Source organism: Ipomoea nil, unplaced genomic scaffold, assembly GCF_001879475.1.
Source record: "Ipomoea nil cultivar Tokyo-kokei standard unplaced genomic scaffold, Asagao_1.1 scaffold3030, whole genome shotgun sequence".
Classification (NCBI taxonomy): domain Eukaryota; kingdom Viridiplantae; phylum Streptophyta; class Magnoliopsida; order Solanales; family Convolvulaceae; genus Ipomoea; species Ipomoea nil.
This window is the reverse complement of record NW_017619458.1, coordinates 1,266,769-1,290,079: the sequence shown is the minus strand read 5'-3', so window position 1 is coordinate 1,290,079 and position 23,311 is coordinate 1,266,769.

Below are 23,311 nucleotides of genomic sequence, written 5' to 3'. Positions count from 1 at the left end.
AAATCAAAGACGCAAGAGTCAACGTCAAGACCGCTAAGCTTACTACACATGGACTTGTTTGGACCGGTTGATCCAATAAGTGTAAGTGGTAAGAAATATACTCTTGTTGTTGTTGATGATTTTTCCAGGTACACTTGGACCGTGTTCATCAAGAAGAAAAGCAAAGTTGAGCAAGTGCTACCAAAGCTTTGAAGCAACTACAAAATGAGAAGGATATGAAAATATCAAAAATCTGAACCGATCGTGGAACCGAGTTCGTGAATAGCATGATTCAATCATTTTGCGATGCACAAGGAATTTCTCATCAATTATCTGCCGCAAGAACGCCGCAACAAAATGGCGTAGCCGAAAGAAGAAACCGGACGCTCAAAGAAGCCGCACGAGTGATGATCAGTGCATCCGGTCTCCCGGAATGTTATTGGGCAGAAGCTATCAACACTGCTTGCTACACACAAAATAGAAGCATGATTCACAAGCAGTACAAGAAGACGCCTTATGAATTATACAAAGGGAGAAAACCAAATATTAATTATTTTCATATTTTTGGATGCAAATGTTCTATTCATATTAATGATAAATTGCATCTAAAAGCTTTCGATGAGCGTGCAGATGAAGAAATTTTTCTAGGATATTCGACTACCAGCAAAGCATTCAGAATATTAAACAAAAGAACAATGGTGGTTGAAGAGTCCATACACGTGGTGTTTGATGAAAAATCACACGTCAAAAATGTTGCACTGGACGTGGAAGACATGCAAAATGGTAACAGGTGTCAAATTGATTTTGGTGATACTAATGATACGTGTGAAGATAATATTTTGCAGGGTTTAGATGAGCTGGAAACCAATTCTCTAGAAAATCCCTTCTCTCATCCAGAAAGTGCATGTGGCACAATTAAGTATAATATTAATAGAGATGAGGTTGGAGATCCAATTAGAGATGAGGTTGGAGATCCAGTTGGAGAACCAATTAGAGATGAGGTTGAAAATCAAGTTGGAGATCAAGGAATTAATGCTGAAATTCGAACGGATCCCTCCAGTTCTCAACCAGCGAACCCATCCAGTATCATGCACCCTTTTGAACCAGATTTGAGATGGCTTAAAAATCACCCTCCAGATTTAGTCATTGGAAATGTACGCGATGGTGTGAAGACAAGATCCTCAACCATGGAAGCATTGTTCACGTGTTATTTATCTCAAATCGAACCAAAGGAAGTGGACGAAGCTTTAAATGATCCGAGTTGGATTGACGCCATGCAAGAGGAGCTTGATCAATTCAAACGGAATGACGTTTGGGAACTGTTCCAAGACCATGTGATCATAATGTTGTAGGAACAAAATGGGTCTTCCGGAACAAAGCCAACGAAGACGGCGTAATTGTTAGGAATAAAGCAAGGCTCGTTGCAAAGGGATATTCGTAAGAAGAAGGAATATATTTTGATGAAACCTTTTCACCGTCTACCAAATGGACGTCAAGAGCGCAATCTTGAACGGATTACTTGAAGAAGAAGTTTATGTCGAACAACCCCCAGGTTTTGAGGTAAAAGGCGAAGGTGACAAAGTCTACAAACTTAAAAAGGCATTGTATGGGTTAAAACAAGCACCAAGAGCTTGGTATGATACCTTGTCAATGTTCTTGATAAGCTGTGGATTCATCAAAGGCCAAGTTGACAAAACTCTCTTTAGAATTCAAGATGGTGAACATATTTTATTAGTGCACATATATGTTGATGATATTATATTTGGAAGCACTAACAATTCTTTGTGTGAGAAGTTTTCAAAGCTTATGCAGAAAAGATTTGAAATGAGCATGATGGGTGAACTAAATTACTTCTTGGGCTTACAAGTTAAACAAATGAAAGAAGGAATTTTCATCAATCAAGCCAAGTACATCCGCGACTTGATCAAGAAGTTTGGCCTTGATGAAAAATCATCAATCAAGATTCCTATGAGTACATCATTGAGGCTAGACAAGGATGAAGATGGAAAAGATGTCGATCAAACGAAGTATAGAGGAATGATTGGTTCACTACTATACCTCACTGCAAGCCGGCCAGACATATCTTATGCTGTGGGAGTGTGTACGAGATTCCAAGCAAATCCAAGAGAAAGCCACCTCACTGCAACAAAGAAGATCATAAGATATCTAAAAGGAACGATCAACGTAGGATTATGGTATCCTAAAGGTACAGATTTTACTCTAACGGGTTTTTCAGATGCGGATTTTGCCAATTCTTGGGGGGAAGGCTTGTTTCTTGGTTTAGCAAAAAGCAAAATTCCATCGCAACTAGTACCGCCAAGACCGAATACATTGCTGCAGGGAGTTGTTGTGCTCAAATATTGTGGATGAAGCAACAATTGAAGGATTATGGAGTAAATTGTGATGACATTAGTATTTATTGTGATAATACTAGTGCAATTGCGATTACTCACAATCCGGTGCTTCACTCAAGAACCAAACATATCGACATTCGACATCACTTCATAAGGGATCATGTTGAAAAGAAAGATCTAAAAATCGAGTATATCCCTACGGAGAACCAAGTTGCAGACATTCTCACAAAGCCTTTATGCGAAACGAGATATGCTACATTAAGGCACGAATTGGGAATGATCGAATTGAGCTAAGTATCACTGGACTTAATTTCTTTATTCTACATGATACATGTGCTCAATTTAATTTATTTAGCATTGTTTGTTCATATTTTAGTTGAAAATTACGTGAATAATTTTGGAATATGTGTTATATAATTGTTTATATATTTGCATGTGTTATTTTACGTGTAATTATGTGCCATGCAAAATTAATTTGATAAATGTGCAATTTTCGGAATTTTTTGATTAATCGCACGATGGTTTAATTTGTCACTTGAAATGCAAGTAAATCTTTCGTACATGTATTAATCTTCTTGAATAATTTATTTACATGCCTAATTGCTCTTAAGTGGTTTTTAAATTATTTGTGGCATGATAAATATTTGTTACGTAAATTGCATGTGCTATATGTGTTTAATTATTGGTTGTATTGATTTAGGAATTTGCCACACGAAAAACCTTTTTCAAAATTGGTATCAAGTTATTTTTGGTTTCTAAATTTTGTTTTTGGGAAGAAGTTACAAATTTAATTATTTACCAAAATTTGTGTTGTTTATATATGTATTACCGTGTATGCGTGTATATATAAAATATATAAATGTGATTGTTTCCTAATTGTTTTTGGTAACTGAATCCCAAAAGACATTTGATACCACCAAAGTGTTTAAATATTTTATTTTATTTTCGTGTGGTTGTTATTTTATTTAAAGAAAATTCAATTTCTGAAAGATGGAGATATTTTATCTGATATTATTTTGTGAGAGAACTAACCGATCTATTCGAGAATCCACCTCCTAAACCATCTCTCCAACCTAATCTCCTCTCAAATCTCCCCTCTCCAAATCAAATCCTAAACCTCCTCTCCTACTCAATCTCCACCTTATGTGTCGCTTCAGAAATCAATTACGTGCTTAAAAGATTTCTAAGAAACTGTGAGCATTAAATGCTGCTGTCTAGTAATGATTGCATTCTCTCTCTCCTGACTCACCCTCACCAAAAAGACACATCTATCCTTAAAGAGTCACATTTGGAACCCTTACACAAAAGGATTTAATCGTCCATACCCTCTCTCTCTCTCGTCCCACCGAGAAAACCCCTCTCTCATACAAAACTCTTCATCTTCCCTACCAAAAGAAAATCTCAGATCACTCAAAAAGCCTAAAATTCTCTCTCAACCGAATCAAGCATCATCCATGTCGATCACAATGGCGCAAGCAGAACAACCCAAGGATCTCACGGTGGGAATGGTTCTCAACGAAGAATATTTCATGAATGGAGCTCAAGACAAAGTTCTAGCAGCGAAGATCATCCAAGCCTTGAAAGACTGTGGACTTTATGATTTTCTCACCTACAAGTATTCTAGAGCATTTGAAGAAGATGTGGTAGAATTCTACCTACATGCAAACGTGAACAATGGCCGAATTATATCTACTGTTGGCGGAACAGAAGTTGAAATTTCAGAAGAAGACATCAGAAGTTGTTTCAACTTTGCAAATTCTCAAATCTTGGCAGATACTCATCACTATGATCTTCAAAATTTCTGGGATGAAATCCAAGGTCCAAAAGCACCAAAAATACCAAGTTTATGGGATGAGAAAAATCTCTTGAAGCCTGAATATGAGATGTTGTTGGATGTAATTTACAAAGCTCTGGACAATAAATTGGGAACTTTGGACAATTACTCTTCTCCATATATCTGCTTAATGAACGGCATCATGAGTGGAATCAAATTCAATTGTGTGAATTATATCTTCACCAAACTTATAGGATTCATTCTTGCCGCAAAACCAGTTGGAGGACAAATCGAAGGAGATCAATTCCTTCAAGGTGTTGGCTATGGACTTGTCATTGGAGAAACTCTGAGGAAGAAGAGAATACCTTTGAGAAAACACAAAAGTGTTGGAATCTATAGGTATCTATTCAGGAAGTTTTCACCAGATTATGGGAAGAGAAGTCAAAAGAAAAAGGCATCCAAAGGAGGAGCTTCTGCAAGCACAAAAACACCTCAATCAAGAGGATCTCAAATCAGAAGCAACAGGGTCGCCTCAACCGCAAGCAATTTTATGGGGTCTAGTAATCCGACCATCAGAGACCAAGAAGCCACGAGCACAGCCATGACGATTATACCGTACCAAGGTGTGATTGAAAATGAAGCTCAGAATGTTTGTCATCCGGGATTGCCAAACGAACCCATTGATGACACAACACGAATGGAACTAGCAGGAGTTGAAGTGCGAGTTTCCAACGAGCTACAAAGAAGAATTTCAAGCCAATCAACAGGTGAAGCAAGTGTCGGACCGGTAGTGTTCAACACTATCCAAGATGATCCAAATTTGATGAACGAGAAGTACAGAGTCCAAGAATGGAAAAATTGGCGAACTGAAAAGTATCACTCTTTCATTCAAAAGACTAATTCAGAATTAATAGGAAGTGAAGAATTTGCCTTGGAGTGGTGCGGAACAGATTCTATACTTGAGGCACTCAAAATGAATATCGATCAAGTTTACAGATCAAAACTAAAGTTGTTGCAGCTGTGGCCGAAGAAAATGTAACTCAAATTTCACCAGCTCAATTAGAAAATATCAATGAAGCTCAACTACAGATTGCATTGCAAAGATCTATTGTGGACATTCATCATAATCCAGGTGAACCTTATCTTAATATTGCTGATAATCTTCTTGATGCATTAAGAGAAAGAAATGAAGAAGATATTATATCTGTGTGTGCACCCGTGTTAAATATTGCTGATGATGACCAAACTACTGCTGTGATTGGTGATTTAAATTTGGTCAATATTCCTGTCACTGAAGCCGAAAGACAGACAAATCATGACCAAATTTTGAGCAATATTGGTGGTCCACAAATGGAAGTAAATGACTCTGCCAGAGATGATGTTGACGTGGTCAGAGAACAATTACGAGAAGATGTTGGAGATGAGATTAGAGAAGAGATTGGAGAACAAGTAAGAGAAGAAGTTCTGAATGAGGATAGAGAATTAATTGGGGGGAACAATTAATTGAAGTGGCAGTACAAAATGTCTCTGTCAAAGCTACTACAAACATTCAATCCCCACTAGAAGACAGACCATTGTCTGAGCAACCCATTCTCTCAAATCCTAGTTTCTCCCAAGATATTGACACTTATCAAGGAGAAGAGGAAGTCAATACAGAAGAAGAAAATCTTGAAAAAGAAGCCAGTTGTCAAGAAAATACAACTATGGCCGAATCATCTAAAGGAAGAAGCTTACAACTTGTGGAAACTCCAGTTCTAGCAGATTCAAGAAGGAAGTTTATGAGATCCTTGCATAATCTAAACTGGACAACACACCACCGGCCTGAAGAAGATAAAGATGATATTCTGACAACTTTGTTTGCCAAAGTATCCGAATCTGGAGATACAATCTGCCACAAGATCGGAACTACTTTGAAGGATCAAGGACATTTGGCGGTGAAAGAATTTGACAACACAATGTCAAATTTCACGCAAATCTTTGAAAAGCACATATCTTTGGGTCCAAGATCGAAAGAACAGAAGGCCGTTTGAAGGCTGACATCACTGCCAGTTTGGTTGAAGTGATCAAAAGTTTAAAGAAAGAGAAGGAGGAAGCCGAGAAGATCAATTATGAACGTCATATGAGGAAACTGGAGGCCATACAAGATCAAGAACGGAGAATCAATCAACTTGAAGTTGAGCTATCTTTCATGACTCAGAAGTTGGAAACTTTATAGAATACTTCTGACGTAGCCAATGAAGGAAACAAGATTGTGAAAGCCAACCAAGACCGAGATACCCGAGTTCTTAAATTCCTTGCTGATAAAGCCAAAAGGGGGGAAGAATATCTCAGTCATATGGCAGCTCAACAACATGAATATTTTATTGGGCAACCACAAGTTACACCACCAAGTGGCCGAGGCCGAGGCCGTAGACGCCAAACATCTCCAAGTGGTTTGGGTTTTGCTCAATTTTCTAACTATGGTTTAGGTGCAGGTTCATCTAAAGGAAAGGCTGATGATTGGTTCAATTGCTCCAAAACCGATATACCATCTATCGTATGGACCAAAGACAACGCACCTGCCATGATCAAGAAGCAATCCCCAGCTGAAGTAGCTCACTTGGTGAATGAAAAGAATAAGGAAGAACAGAGAAAGAGAAAGAAGATGGATATGTGGTTTGAATTGCAAAAACTCACTGGAACTACAGGAAATTCTCTTGGCCACGGTAGAAGCTTCAATGAATGTGTTGAGTGGATCGAAGCTGGAGTTCTACCGGGAACAACTCTGAAAGAAGAATATGAAAATTACCTCGCCGGACAAGTCAACAAAGAATTCTTCTGTGAACGTATCAAGAATGATGTGTACAAGATGAAAGAACACATCAAAGATGTCCTGAAAAACAGAAGAAGTGATAAGAGGCAAAAGAGGTAATCTGATCTTATTTTTCAAAACTTTTTGTAAAACTACTGTTTCGAAAATTTTCAAGCATTTTCCCTTATTATGATCGTACAAGTTATGTTAATTTACTAAAGTGGTCTATATTTGTTTTTGATATCTTAACTTGTAATTAGAATGTGAATTAAAAGACAAGCATGTAAAACGCATAACAAAAGAGAAAAATGACAAGAATTAAAACATGCAAATGCGTATTAGGAACTTGTCTAAAATTAATTCACGAGTCAATTTATTTTTCCTAGAAAATATTTATTAAACTCATCATGGCTTTGTCAAATAAAATTGAGCAAAAAATATTTTTCAAAAAGACTTAAAGCCAATGACTGAGTATAGGATTTTGGCATTATCAAAAGGGGGGAAATTGTTAGGAATATATTGTAACACCCCCCAAAAACACAAGGCCCAATTGAAGCCCTAACACAAGCAGATTAACAACAAAACTAGCACAGCGGAAGATAAACGGAAACTGGATAAAAGAAATCCAAAAAGGGGTGTTATGCCACGTATACCACACTAGGTAATGCTAAGGCAACAATCTGCAAGTGTATAATACTATCCCAATACATCAATCTAAAACAGTCTAAAAACATTGGCGCACAGGCCACAAAAACACAAAGGTGCTAAGCTACCAGGCTCTAGAAATCGCTCTCGTCTAAACACCACATGAAAGATACAAAGATAAACATTGGGACGACGCCCGGTCAGCGAATAATGCTGGTAACCCACCAATACTGTTAAGTATCATAAATAGGTAGATATAAGGTATAAAAACCATTTCCGAAACGGAATACATATATATAAGTCAAAAGCCAAGATCAAAAGATAACACAAGACTCACCACTCACAAGGATAACACCGGGAACACATCCCAACCACAAAGGTTAACCACACACAAGGATAAAGACTCACCCAACGGCAACACATGTCAAAACACCACAAGCCTACGTGACTACACACGTCACGAGAGAAGATCACACGACACCGGCTTTAAAAGCCCCCGCAACATCACCCATCGCGAGTTTGGTATGCCTTCCCTATGCCCTGTTCCAACCTTATGGCTACCCCCAACCTTGTACCTTCAAGCCAACCATTACCTCCAAAATCCCCTGTACAGCCAAGTCCAACCTTGTTCCGCCGGGACCGTCGTCCCCCACCTATAACCACCAACGAACCACCACCAATCACGGCAACACATGCCCGGATAACACAATGTTATCCCCCAATCACGTGGACCCATCACTCAGGCCACAACTCCATAATCACGTCACGGCCACCACGAGGATCACTGCAATACCTTGGTGACTAGAGTCCCGTACCACTAATCGTGCAATCCAGGTAGACCCACACACGCACCACCACTCACACGAATCAATCAACGGATTGCAAAGAAGGTATGAAACACACTCAATCAAGGAACGGGTCACAACCCAAGGACAACAACGATGGATAACACAAGTTATCATCAACCAAACGGAAGGTACAAACAACACACACGCTAGCATTAAGACAACAAACTAGCATGCTTATCAACGGGGAAACTCAAGATAGTTCCGAGAAACACACAAGACACCTCTTGGTCCAACGAAACACAATGTTGAACACTTAGCACGATTCAAGACACCAAAGTCCTACATGGACACCTACCATATAGTTCTAGACCTACGAAACATCAAGAAGACGCTGAAATAGTTCCACAAAAGAACAACGGGAAGTCAAAAGATCAAATACCAAGACAACGAATCACGGGGAACAAATCCCGAACCAAACACCACCGTGTACCCCGCGGGTGGACCCACGGGTAGGCCCCTGCCCGCGGGTACACAACCCACATTCCCATGTACCTGCGGGTGGGTGGCGGGTAGGGCTCTCCCCACCGTTCCGCCCGCGGGTACATGCTCCTGTGTAAAACAATCCCTTCGGGGATTTTCTTCTCCAAACACAAATTTAAGTCCAAAACATGCCAAATCTCACCAAACACAACAAAATGACTTGAACCAAGGAAAATGCCAAGCAATGGCACAAAGGAACCCTAAATACAAGCTCTAGATATGCAATATCACAAGATAAATGCATAAACCCTCACATATCATAGCAAAGAACAAGTAGAATCCAAGAAATCACATATAGGTAAGCAAAATAGGTTTTGTAGAGCATGGGTTACCTCGTGAAGACCAAAAGACTTCACTTTACACCACAACAAGCTCTCCACTAGGCTCACTTCTCAAACCCACTTCAAGATCAAACGAAAAGATCATAAAGATCTCACCTTTAAGAAAAAGACAACTAAGATGGAACCAAAAAGACTAGACAAGCTTAGATCTTACCCTTCTAGATGCTCAAATAGGTGAAAGGTTGAATCTTGGAAGCAAAACTTGGAATCTTGACAAGGGTCTCAACTTGGCTTGGAGAATAAGCTACACTTCTATTCTAGAGAGAAGGTAGAGATATTTTCTAGGAATTGTAAGGAATGAAATGAAGAAGTCTTTTAGGTTATGATACAATACTAACTCTTGGTGAAAAGACAAGGCTACCCTTACTAACCCTTAGAAAGTGTAAGGAACAAGGGAACTCCTCTCTAAGCACAAGGTACAACACAACTTAAAGATTGACTAGTCAAATACTAGTCCTTGAGTATTAAAAATCAGGATTTTAGGAATCCATTCCTCAAAAGAATTAGAATTAATTACTCAATTAATTCATGGATTGGAGTGTGGATTTTTGGGGTGTCACATATATTTTAATAGATTTTGATATGCCAAATTGTATTTTAGAATCCCCAATTTTATTTGTTAAGTCTAGGCGTGTCATAGACCATGAAAGGAAAATTAACAAACATGAAGAAAGGGAAAAATACGAAGAAGAAGATGTATGCATATGATATGTATACTAAAATAAGCCCACACGCCCAACTCAAAGAAGAAGTCATACTGATGAATCTCATACGAAGAAACGAGAAGCAAACGAAATTTCATGAAGTTATCTTGAAGATCAAGCATCTATGGAAAGAAAGAAGTACATCAAAAAGAATACTATAATGACTAATAATTTGTATAGGCGAGATGGATGAAAGCTTGATGTTTAAACCACAAGGTCTTAGTTTCAAAACTCACTCCTTATAATTTTATAATTCAAATTTTCGAAACTCACACCCTATAATTTTATAATGCAAATTTAAAGAAGCCTTAAATCAGGTCTAAGAGATGAAGTAGGAGCTGAGGTTTGAAAAGAGACCTTGAAACTAAGACCTTGTGAAGAGATGAAGTTTCAAAAGAGGTTTTGAAACTAAGTTACTAAGTTGGAGCAGAGCTTTCAAAAGCAATTTCGAAATTAATTAAATAATAGAGATTGGAGATTAAGTTAAAGATGCGGTTTGCAATTGCAAGTCAAGTCAAGATGAAGTTAGAGATGCAATTTGCAAGTCAAAGTCAAAGAGATTAAGTTTCATCAAACTATATATAGTAAGAGCTGAAGTTAGAGATGAAGTTTCAAAAGCTATATATAGTAAGAGCTGAAGTTGGAGATGAAGTTTCAATCAAGGATTGAATTCTCACCATCAATATGAGACCCAGATCAAAGAGATCTCATTGGCCGAAATACAAACAACTTCATCAGTAGCCATACAGAGAGAATAAAATATACAGAAGATGGAAGGCATGATCTACATCAGAATTATTTTAAGAAGCCTTCACGTGAAGACAAGATCTGCATCAGAAATATTTTAAGTCTCTTCACATGGACCAAGAGCTAAGCAACGGCCAAAATATCAGAGATATTATTTTTAATATGATCCTCTAAGAAAGCTACAGATCTTCTGCAAAAGGCTACAAGAATTCAAATTTGAGATCTACAATTCAAATTTGAGATTGTCTTTTTCCAATGGACAACTTCTCAAAACTAGCTATAAAAGGATGAAGAATGAAGCAGATCAAAGCATTTCCAATACTCGAAAGAAAGAGATCATGCGAATCTAATCTGCTTGAAAAAGCTACATGTGAGAATATATTCAAAGTGAGATAAACACTCAGAGAGCTCAAAGATACAGAAGATGGAAGGCATGATCTACATCAGAATTATTTTAAGAAGCCTTCACGTGAAGACAAGATCTGCATCAGAAATATTTTAAGTCTCTTCACATGGACCAAGAGCTAAGCAACGGCCAAAATATCAGAGATATTATTTTTAATATGATCCTCTGAGAAAGCTACAGATCTTCTGCAAAAGGCTACAAGAATTCAAATTTGAGATCTACAATTCAAATTTGAGATTGTCTTTTTCCAACGGACAACTTCTCAAAACCAGCTATAAAAGGATGAAGAATGAAGCAGATCAAAGCATTTCGAATACTCGAAAGAAAGAGATCATACGAATCCAATCTGCTTGAAAATGCTACATGTGAGAATATATTCAAAGTGAGATAAACACTCAGAGAGCTCAAAGAGAAAATATTCAAGAGTGTTTAATTCTTCATCATTGAGAGACTTGTTGCATATTGAAGATCCATTCAAGAAGTCTCAAAGTTGGAAGCCAGTGAAACTTGTTTTTCTACAAACAAGTGAAACAGCAGTGTTGGAGAACACTGGACGTGATTTGTGCGGGCTTTGTGATCAAAGCACTAGATCACGGGATACGTCAAAGACAGGGAGAAACTAGCACGGAGTTGTGAAATCCTAGATTGTCACACGGAGCTGTGAGATCCGAAACAGCAGTGTCGGAGGCACTGGGCGTGATTGGTGTGGGCTTGGTGATAAAAGCACCAGATCACGGGATACGTCGACCGGATTGTGGAAGACGGGGGGAAAGTAGCACGGAGCTGTGAAATCCTGGAAAGTAGCACGGAGCTATGAAATCCGAAGCAGCAGTGTTAGAGGCACTGGGCGTGATTAGTGTGGGCTTAGTGATCAAAGCACTAGATCACGGAAATTCATTGTATCTAGGAACCAAGAAGTGGTAGATATAGTGAATTGCTCTTGGACGATAAGAGCATGTGGAGTAGGAGGATTACATCACCTCCGAACCACTATAAATTGCCTTGTGTCATTTACTACTTATCACGTGGATACACTTGACACAATCACACAACTCGTATTTATTTATTCCGTTGCGTACAAGACTCTAACAATCTAGTTAAGGGTCTTGATCTCTCTATCGCCTCAACAATTGTTGTATTCACGAAAACGTTTAAAAGACTATTCACCACCCCCCCCCCCCCCTCTAGACTTTTACCACACCCCCTTTGGGACCAACAAGCTTTAACTTATAATTATGAACATATAGTTCAGTAATTCATAACATAGAATTGTGTCCACCTTGCAAGGTGGACACGGTTCTACAACATAACTATTCGATTGACTCTGTTACATATAATATCTGTTCATATAAACTTTCTCAACCTATTGAAGCCCAATGAGTCAAAATGCTCTTATTTAATCAACCTTATCTTAGTGGCTTCTTATTTTAGTTTTTTTTTTAAAATTTTTTTTTTTAATTTATTAGGGGGTTTGGGAAAGATTAACCCAAAATATATATGTATTGTTTTAGTTTTAAACAGTTTGGAGCAAATTGTTAAGTTATTAAATAATATTTTTGGTGTTTTTATTAAATATAAAATGTTAAACATGCGAATTTCTTAAAATTTCGTCGAATTTGTCAAATAATCAAATTACAACAGCAACAACAACAACAACAACAACAACAATAATAATAATAATAATAATAATAATAATAATAATAATAATAATAATAATAATCCAAACAAAACTATATACAAAATAAAATTAAACTTTACAAACAAACAAAAAAAAAAAAAAAAAAGAATAAGACAAAGGGGAGCCACGGGCTCCCTTTGTAAATGATATGGGATTATTTTGATCCCACATTGAAAATGTTTGAACATATGAGCTTTTGAGCTCCTCTATATAAGAGGTACAAACATAATTGTTTGCCCATCAATATTGCAAGTATTGAGAAGTCAAAAGCTTCTTATTTAAGAAACCTTAGCTTTGTCTTCTAATTTTATTTTTTTATTTATTCATTATTTATTTTTTATTAGTGGGGGTTGGGAAAGATTAACCCAAAATGTATGTGTTGTTTTAGTTTTTAGCAGTTTAGAGCAAATTACTGAGTTATTAAATATTACTTTTGGTGTTTTGATTAAAGATAAATTGCTAAAATGACGAATTTGTTAAAATTTTGGTGAATTTGTCAATCTCAATTTTTTTTTTTCAATCGTCAATAATCAAATAATAATAATAATAATAATAATAATAATAATAATAATAATAATAATAATCATCATCATCATCATCTAAACAAAACGATATACAAAATAAAATTAAAATTAGAAAAAAAAAAAAAAAGAAGAATGATGTGGGATCATTTTGATCTCACATTGAAAATATTTGTAAAGAGGAGGTCTTGAAAATGTTTAGAAACATAATTGCTTGCCCATCAATGTGGGCAAGTAGTGAGAAGTCCAAAGTTTTTTTTTTTTTTGTTTCGTTTTTTTTTTTTTGTTTGTTTGTTGTTGTTGTTGTTGTTGTTGTTTAGAAGTAAATGAAAATAAAAAAATGGAAAGGAAATATTTTAATAATAACATTTTACATCATCAAGTAGTAAAAAACATATTTTAAAAAATAGTAAATGTAAATTAAAAATGGAACGAAAATATTTTATTAATAATATTTTACATCGTCAAATTAAAATGTAACGGAAATTAGGTAAAAATATCATTACATTTATATTCTAATTGACTAATTGACTAAAAATGAATCTAATATTATTAATTGACTGAAAATATAAATGGAAATGAATATTAATAATTGATTGCAAATAAAAAATGATCCATAATTGACTAAAAAAAATGGTCAGATCATTGCATTTTAATTAAAAATGGAATGAAAATTAAAAATTGGAGGAAAATATTTCAATAATAATATTCTACATTATCAATAGTAAATATATTTTAAATAATAGTAAGGTCAATTTAAAATGGAACGGGAATATTTCAATAATAATATCTGCATCATCAATTAAAAATGGAACAAAAATTAGGTAAAAATATCACTGCATTTGATATTCTAATTGACTAATTGACTGAAAATAAGAAAGAATAATTGGCTGGAAATGAATCTGATATCACTAATTGACTGAAAATATAAAGGGATAAATAATTGAGTATATTCTACCATTATATATTTTAACCCAAGTAACTGGTCCTGATGGATTGAAGGTGTTAGCTCTAGACGAAGATGAACAAGATTGTGTTGTCACTACTAATGTCGTCTACAAAGAGGTTTCAATAATGTGTAAATATAATCACTGATATTAAAAAAATTTTAAATGAAATAATTGCTATATATCTAGATAAAAAAATATATCTTCCATACAAATGAATAAGGATACCAATTCATTTGTATAACTGAGTTGTTATAGAACGAGCACATTTGCCTAATTTATGAAAATACTAAATAATGATAAATAAAATCTTCAAAGTTATAGCACCATATGCGTACATCTAGACATTAGCTATTAATTTGAGCAATTATTTGCACAAATTCAAGCAATGATAACATCAAAATATATAAACGATATGATCTAAACCATATCTTTAATTGCACTATATAATATTTGATGTTCTAATTTAAATAATTATATATCGATTCATATATTCTTAATATATTACAATAAATTCATTCCGTGCATCGCACGAGTGCAAATACTAATAAAATTAAAAAATAAATTGATTAGGTTTTTTTGGGGCCTCCTCACTCTAAAATTTGGAAGTCTTGTGGCCTAATATTTTTTTTATTCTTTTCCAAGAATTTTGTGGGTTGGGCTATCTAATTTATTTTAAATCCAAGACCTCATACTCTTTTTCTTCTACAAAATAAATATTTCTTTGGTCTACCTCAAAAATATTTCTTTCCGTGTAGATTGTGGTTGTCATCACGAAACGTAAATTCACCGAGCTCGCATTAATTTGATGGAAGCAATTTCATGACGTGGGCTCTTGATGTTGAGATCTACCTCACATCCATTGAGCCGTAGGACACGATTAAGGAAAACTCCACAAGTGATGTGGCCCAAAAGGCCAATGCTCTATTTTCCTCCACCACCACCTCAATCACAATCTCAAGAACGAGTACCTCACTGAAAAAGATCTCCATGCCCTTTGAAAATCTCTTAAGGATCGTTTCGACCAGTAGACATCACTGGTCCTGCCACAGGCACAATTCAATTGGCTAAACCATCGATTCCAAGATTTTTAATCAGGAACCGAGTATAACTCAACTTTACACAAGGTTGTGTCCCAACCTAAGCCTTGTAAGCAGGAGGTATTAGACACGGATTTGATAGAAAAAATATTGTCCACATTTCATGCCAATAACCTCGTACTCTAGCCGCAATAACTATTCTAAGCATTCTGAGCTAATAGCTAATATCTGCTTTACTAGTGAGAAGCACAACCAGTTGTTGATGCGCAACCACAATGCACGCCTAGTCAGCGCTGCTCCTGTACCTAAAACACATAATGTTTCCCTGTCGAGTAACAATCGGAGGGTACAATGTCGAGGACGGGTAAGAGGTCGCGATAATGTTGTGCGAAAGGAAAACTCATTACTCGTCCTTCGCGTTCTAAGGTCGATCTTGAGTCACCTGTTTTCTTGCAAAGGTTATAAGCAGACATTTGTGGACCCTTTCACTCATCCTCTAGACCATTTCGATATTTCATGGTCCTTATCGATGCTCCCACCTGATGGACACACGTGTGCTTGTTGTCCACACGAAATATGACATTTGCAAAGTTCATGAATCAAATCATTAAATTGAATGCCCAATTGCCGGATTATCCCATTAAAATCGTGAGAATGGATAATGTTGGTGAAGTTCACATCATCGACTTTCGAGGATTATTGTACTGCATTTCTCTTAGTAAATACAGTCAGAGATACCTTTGGTCCGCGAACCATTTTTTTTTCATTTTTTTATTTTGCCAGACGCAAGTACGACTTAAGTTTCTTATGGAGGAATAAAATACGATAAACGCAAGCCGTCCAAAAATGCAAGTACGACATCCTTTTCTCGTATTTTATGCGAAAAAAAATAATTTTTAGAAATTTGAAAAACTCTTTTGGGACTTAGACTTCTTTTATCACCAGGGTCGGCCCTGGGGCAAGGGCAGGCTGGGCCCTTGCCCAGGGCCCACGCTTGGGAAGGGCCCATCCTATCTTTTATATATATAGTATATATGTATTGGGTATAAGTAATTTATATACATGTGTTTTACAATATGGTAAATTAGCTTAGTTGGCAAGATACTTAAATTTTAACCTCATTTAGTCAAAAGGCTAGTAATCCAATCTTTCCCTTCAAAATTTAGAATTTCTCAACTTTCAAAAGGCTAGTGATCCAATCTTTTCCCTTCACAATTTAGAATTTCTCAACTTTACTTCTTTGCTTATATTCTAATGTGTCTTTTAAAAAATTATTTTTATTAATTTTTTGTGTTTAATATGGAGTAGTATTTTTAATGTAGTTTTTAAATATATAAATTTTTACATTAATTATTAATGCAGTTTCTAAATTTATAAATTTTTATATACTTATATTAAACATATTATAAAAGATTGAATTTAAAAAGTTCAATCAACTCATGTTAACCAAACAAGACACGTAAAAATAGGACGGAGGGGCTTGTATGCTATATTTTGAGATTGAATTATAAAAAAAAAAAAAAAAAAAAAAAATTAAAAGATAATTTACTCCGTACCTTTTTATGAATATCTAATCAATGTAATATAAAAGCTTCTATCATGTGTATTGTATTCAAATTATTCTTAAAAAGTTTGAAATTTATGTATTTAAAAGAAAAAGCATTTATAAAAATCATATAAATAATATAGAAGATGTGTGATTTATGATATGCTTTATGTTCAAACTATTTTATTTTTTTTTTTTTGAAAGTTACTGGCTCTATTACATTGTAGTATCTGTTCATATACTTTCTCAACCTATTGAAACACAAAGAACCAATAACGCCTCCACTGAGGCTTGAACTCGTAATCTTCCAAATGGAAGTCTAACCCGGGTACCATTAGACCACATAGTCCTGGTTCAAACTATTTTATTTAAATAATTATGTTTCATATCTTTTTACATTTTTATTGCGTTTTGAAATATTTTAATTTCTTGCTCTTAGTCAAAAAAGGTTTTTAGCTTCACATATTTTTGTAATAATTGTTTTGTAAATTTTTAATAATAATTAATTTATTATTTATTATGCTAACAATGTTATTGTTTATAAGTTTACTCGATTTTAAATTATTTATTCATTTTTATACGCTATAATAATTATTTATTTATGAAGGCACTTATACGATTATTTATTATTTTGCATTTAGGAAAGCACCTAGAATTTTTTTCAATGATTATTATTGTGTATGTAAAATTGTTAAAAACTTGTTAATCTTATTTAAAGTTATTGATATTAATAATTTTTTTTTATTTAATTTAAATTTTAAGCATGAAATATATATTAACCGGGGCCCATTTTTTTTTATTTTACCCCGGGCCTATAAAATGATAGGACCGGCCCTGTTTATCACAAAGAAGTTAAAAGAGGTTGTCTTAAGTTTGTCCAATATTTAAAAAGTATTCATTTTTGTCCACCGCCCAAATTTTTCCCCATTTCAATCGTTAATAACCGGGGACTGGTTTAAGCTCTGCATACTTGAGGACCATATGTAGACATCAATGCAGACCGCTCAGATTGATCAAGGAATGATATCAAAGTATGCTCCAAAACCATACGAGAGAAAGTGAAATCCCCGCAGCATGGAAAATCTTTGTGTGAATTTTTGGGAAAACAATATTATCCGATCGCTGGTGAGACTCAATTCCGTGTCATTGTTTTCAAATTTCATTCATGTGACCAACTGAGCTACCCATACAGGTGCATATTATCATATTTCATCCTATATATAATAAAGCCATATGGTCTTGTGAAAATTAAATGGTGATAATCAACATTTAATTTTCACAAAATCATAATAATATTGTTAATTATAATAACAATAATAATAATAATAATAATAATAATAATAATAATAATAATAATTGCAATAATAATAATGATAATAATTTCCACGTACAGTTTCATATATATATATATATATATATATATATATATATATATATATATATATATATATATATATATATATATTTATTTATTTATTTATTTATTTATTTATTTAGTTATTTATTATATTTATTTATATTTCAATTTCTACTGGCAAATTATTGTGTGAACGATGGTCCACATAATTGTATGGATCATGAATATCAAATACATTTTTAATATATTAAAAATACATTATTTTTATATTGAAAGTACCTTACATACATATATAATGTACCCTTAGTATATTTAAAATATACTTTTTATTGCATGCAACCCCAAAGTTTATAAGTTTGAAATTAATATATGGCATAGCTAGGCGGCTTAATATTTAAGATTGTTGATGTGCATATTGATGACTACGGAGACAAAGATGCGTTATTCGTGGATTCATCAGATACTATCCAACAACACTCTCCAACTTAATTGACGTGAAGTGGCTTAGTAACATTAAGATTATATTCTCGAATTATTAGTTCTCATCTTTTATTGATTACACACTTAATTCGATAGTATTTGGAAGAAAAAATCAATGTTCGAACTAAGATTGTGATTTTGGTTTTTAAAGGTCAATTGTATGTTGCTACATCTAGAGTTAGAAATCTCAAAGGTCTAAAAATTTTGATCCGTAGTGACTCTAAAATTGTAATTCAATTACTATTGTAGTTTACTAAGTTCTTAAAAAATTGTAATATTAAACACTATGTACTAAATTTTTAATATAGTTTAAGATTTGTAGTAATCACCCACCTTAAATATTATTTTAATTATAAATATATTTATGTTCATAATTTTATCATAGGAATTCACACATAATAATTATTAAATAACAAAAATTTTATATATGAATAAACCTCATATAGGGTATATTTTTATAACATATTTTCCGTGCATCGCACGGGACAAATATTAGTTCAGTCCAATAATATAATATTCACATTTATTTATTTACAACAAAAAAATTATTCAAATCAGAATTATTGAAAGTAAATTTGAAAAAGCATATTAGTCATCAAGATATAATCTCATTTAATGGCCACTGTTACAGTCACTACTTACAACCACAAACACATAACCCATCACTGCACTTATTTGTGCCGGGTGAGCATTTACAAATTCTGTCACAATCCGCATCCGTGTCGCAATTTCCAGTAGAGTTGACAAAATCACCCCCACCATTTGAAATAGACTTTCCCATAACATTCACAACCGGTGAACCTGCAATATAATTTCATACTGAATTAGTAAACTAGAATCACAGTGTTTTTTATTTCTACTTTTTATTTAGAATTATGGTGTTAATAATTTCTTATTGTTAGATCGAGGGAGGACGAGATAAAATCAAACCTAAGAGAATGACCATCAAGAAGGCAAGCATGAAAACCATTTTGCTCGAAGCCATCTTTCACTCTGTGTTTCAAATTTCAATATGAGTTTTGAGTTGTTACGTTGCATTTGAAGTCTGATTCTTTGTATATATATGAATTCTGTTGAGGTTATTTATGGTTATTTTATTAAAGATATTGTAACCTCCGTGTAAATCTATCCCAATTAAAGAACTAAACCTGAATATCCAAAATTGGAATATAATTAGTCATCATATTTATTGTTTTACTACACAAAGGAAAATAATTTAGGGTTATTTTTTAAAAGATTATGTAACCGATGTATAAATCTAAAATAAAGAAGTCAACCTAAATATCCAAAATAGGAAAATACTTAGGCCCTGTTTAGTAAAAAAAATAGTCGACAATTTGACATATATGTCAATTTTGGCTTATTTAACTACTATTAATTAGTTGTTTGACTTGGTTTAAAAATTAATTTAAATGTTTGGTTAATTAGCTTTTTGTATTTTAAAATGCTAAAATTCAAAAAGCTACTCAAATGTACTTTTTCAATTAACTTTTTGAAAAAAAAGAAATTATATCAAACAGCTATCAGCTAACAGCTAATTTACCAAACATCTTTCTACAATAAGCTAATGTTATCAGCTAGTTATACTCTCACCTTTCTACAATCAGCTAATGTTATCAACTAGTTATGCCATCTAATTAACACAAATACACAATCAACTAACAGCTAACATTCATTTTACCAAACAGGGCCTTAATCTGTTATAAATAATAATAAATGTTGACATTGTAACGGACACAACGGACATGTATTGTATTGGAATGTGGCTTAATGAAATTCTGATTACCTATACTATTGTTAATTCTCTTTCTTTATCTTTACATTATTCATATTCAATCCATTGCACCGGGGAGACCGCTGAAGAGCCAAAGTAGATCACAACACATTATCAACACATTATCACTATAATCAGTGAACGCCTCTATGCAATATTATACATGTTATCTTTACATGTATTGTTTTGGCCGAGCCATGCACCACAACACCTCTCGTGCTCTTTGTAGCACGAGAGTGGTGTTCTCGGTGTTGGCCGAGCCAAGTGACTATAACAGATGGAAAATGATACCGAAGTTAGGCATAACTTAGCCCGCAAGGCCAGCCCATTTCCGGACGACATTCGTGCCCGCAGGTGCCGGCGCACGCGAGCTCGGGCTTGATTTCAAGCCTTTTTGATGTCCTCTAGTTGGATTTTGATTTGCACCGCCCCCCCACCCCGCGCGAGAGAGCCTCTATGCTATACAATTCTACAAGCTTGAAAAGAGCTCATGTATATAAGGGGGGCAAATCTTGTTTCCAAACCAATGTGGGACAAAGTCCTACATTTTCCCTTCATTTCCCAATTCAAATGGGTCTACTTTGAGAATCAATATCTCATTCACCCATTATCCGTTTTGAGCGTACAATATATCAATCTCTTCGTCTTACTACGAAGAATCCGAATCCACTTTGACCCGACCCAAATCGGTAGTGGACCCCACTGATAATTGTACCACAAAATAGCCACTTAATATGCCATTTTATGCCATTTTAAGCTAATTTTTCCAACAATCCCCCACATGAATGAAAATTGATTTTCGGGGGTAGTTTTAAAACGGAAACAACTGTGTTCAACGGTCGATCCCTGCATAGGATAGGTAGGGTCACACCCTTTGAACCTTCCCTCGTGAAGATACATTTACTCTACTGGCTGTACGGTAGAACGCGATGTCTTTGAACCGACTGCCGTTTGTGTAGACGATGACATATCTCACACAGGAATCTCCCAACAATGCTTTGTTCTCATGATTGTGCCCATTTTGGTCGTGGGTCACCATTCCTGGTTCTGTAAGAGTTTGTGAAGAATTGTGCCCGTCAATTCTCCTTTGAAGCGACCCTCACTTCTCTCTCACATAGGTGATTCTTTTCCGAGTATCCCGCATACTCACACATGTCCACCGACATTCGAATCATTAAAGCACTTAACATGCTAACCTAGTGCGGGAGCCACTGTTTCTAACGAGGAGCGGTAGAGAGTCCGGGACCCCCACAGTGACACGCTCCGTTCCATAATTTAGTTGTCCCATTGAACCTAGGTGCCAGCTAGGTTGGGTGTCCACTATAGAACTTTATACCAAGGGCTTTAGACCCATTCCTCGTCTCAACTTCTCCACAGCTATTCTACATAACCCTTTGGTTAACGGATCCGCTATGTTGTCTTCTGACTTTACGTAGTCAATCGAGACAACACCAGTTGTGAGAATTTGTCTAATGGTATTGTGTCTACGACGCACATGTCTAGACTTACCATTATACATATGGTTCTGTACTCGTCCAATTGCAGCTTGACTATCGCAATGCACACACATTGGAGGTACAGGTCTTTCCCAATTAGGAATATCCTCTAAAAAATGGCGTAGCCATTCAGCCTCTTCACAACATTTGTCCAAGGCTATTAGCTCAGATTCCATCGTGGATCTAGCTATCACGGTCTGCTTAGAGGATTTCCATGCAACGGCTGCACCGGCTAGTGTAAACACATAGCCACTCGTGGACTTGGAGTCCTTAATGTCAGATATCCAGCTAGCGTCGCTATACCCTTCAAGTACAGCAGGATATCTCCCATAGTGCAGTCCAAGGTCTCGAGTATACCTTAAGTATCTCAGAACCTTCACTATTGCCGTCCAGTGCATGGCACCGGGGTTACTTGTATATCTACTGAGTTTACTAACCGCAAATGCAATATCCGGTCTAGTACAGCTCATAAGATACATCAAACTACTAATAACCCGAGCATATTCTACTTGAGAAATACATTCTCCGTGGTTTTTGGTTAGATGAACGCTTCGATCTAGAGGCGTCCTAGTCCCTTGATGATTATCCTTGATAAATTTCCCAAGGATTTTATCAATATAGTGAGATTGGCTCAACACAAGACCATCAGGTCTTCTAATGATTCTAATCCCGAGGATTAAATCAGCCAAACCCATATCTTTCATGTCAAATCTCGCATTTAACATGGTTTTGGTAGACTTGATCATCCGATCGTTACTACCAACGATGAGTATATCATCTACGTATAAACAGAGAATGACATAGCCGTCTATCGTTTCCTTAACGTAGACACATTTGTCACTTTCGTTTATTTTAAATCCATTAGTTAACATCGCATGGTCAAACTTCTCGTGCCATTGTTTAGGCGCTTGTTTTAAACCATATAGCGATTTAACCAACTTACACACTTTCCTTTCTTGGCCCGGAACCACGAACCCTTCGGGTTGTTCCATGTAGATTTCCTCATCTAGTTCGCCATTTAGGAAAGCGGTTTTAACGTCCATTTGATGAACTTCTAAATTCCGCAACGCGGCTATAGCAAGTATCATTCTAATGGAATTTATTCTCGTCACGAGAGAATACGTGTCGAAGTAATCAAGGTCCTCGCGTTGCCTGTAACCCTTGATTACAAGCCTAGCCTTATACTTCTCGATGGAACCATCGGGTTTCATCTTCCTTTTAAAGACCCACTTGGATCCTAAGGGTTTACTACCCGGAGGAAGATCAACAAGTTCCCAAGTGTGATTCTGTAAAATAGAATCCACTTCACTTTTAATAGCCTCTTTCCACATTGGTCCTTCTGTAGAAGTCACGGCTTCTACATACGTTCGAGGCTCGTTTTCTATCAAACAAGATAGAAAATC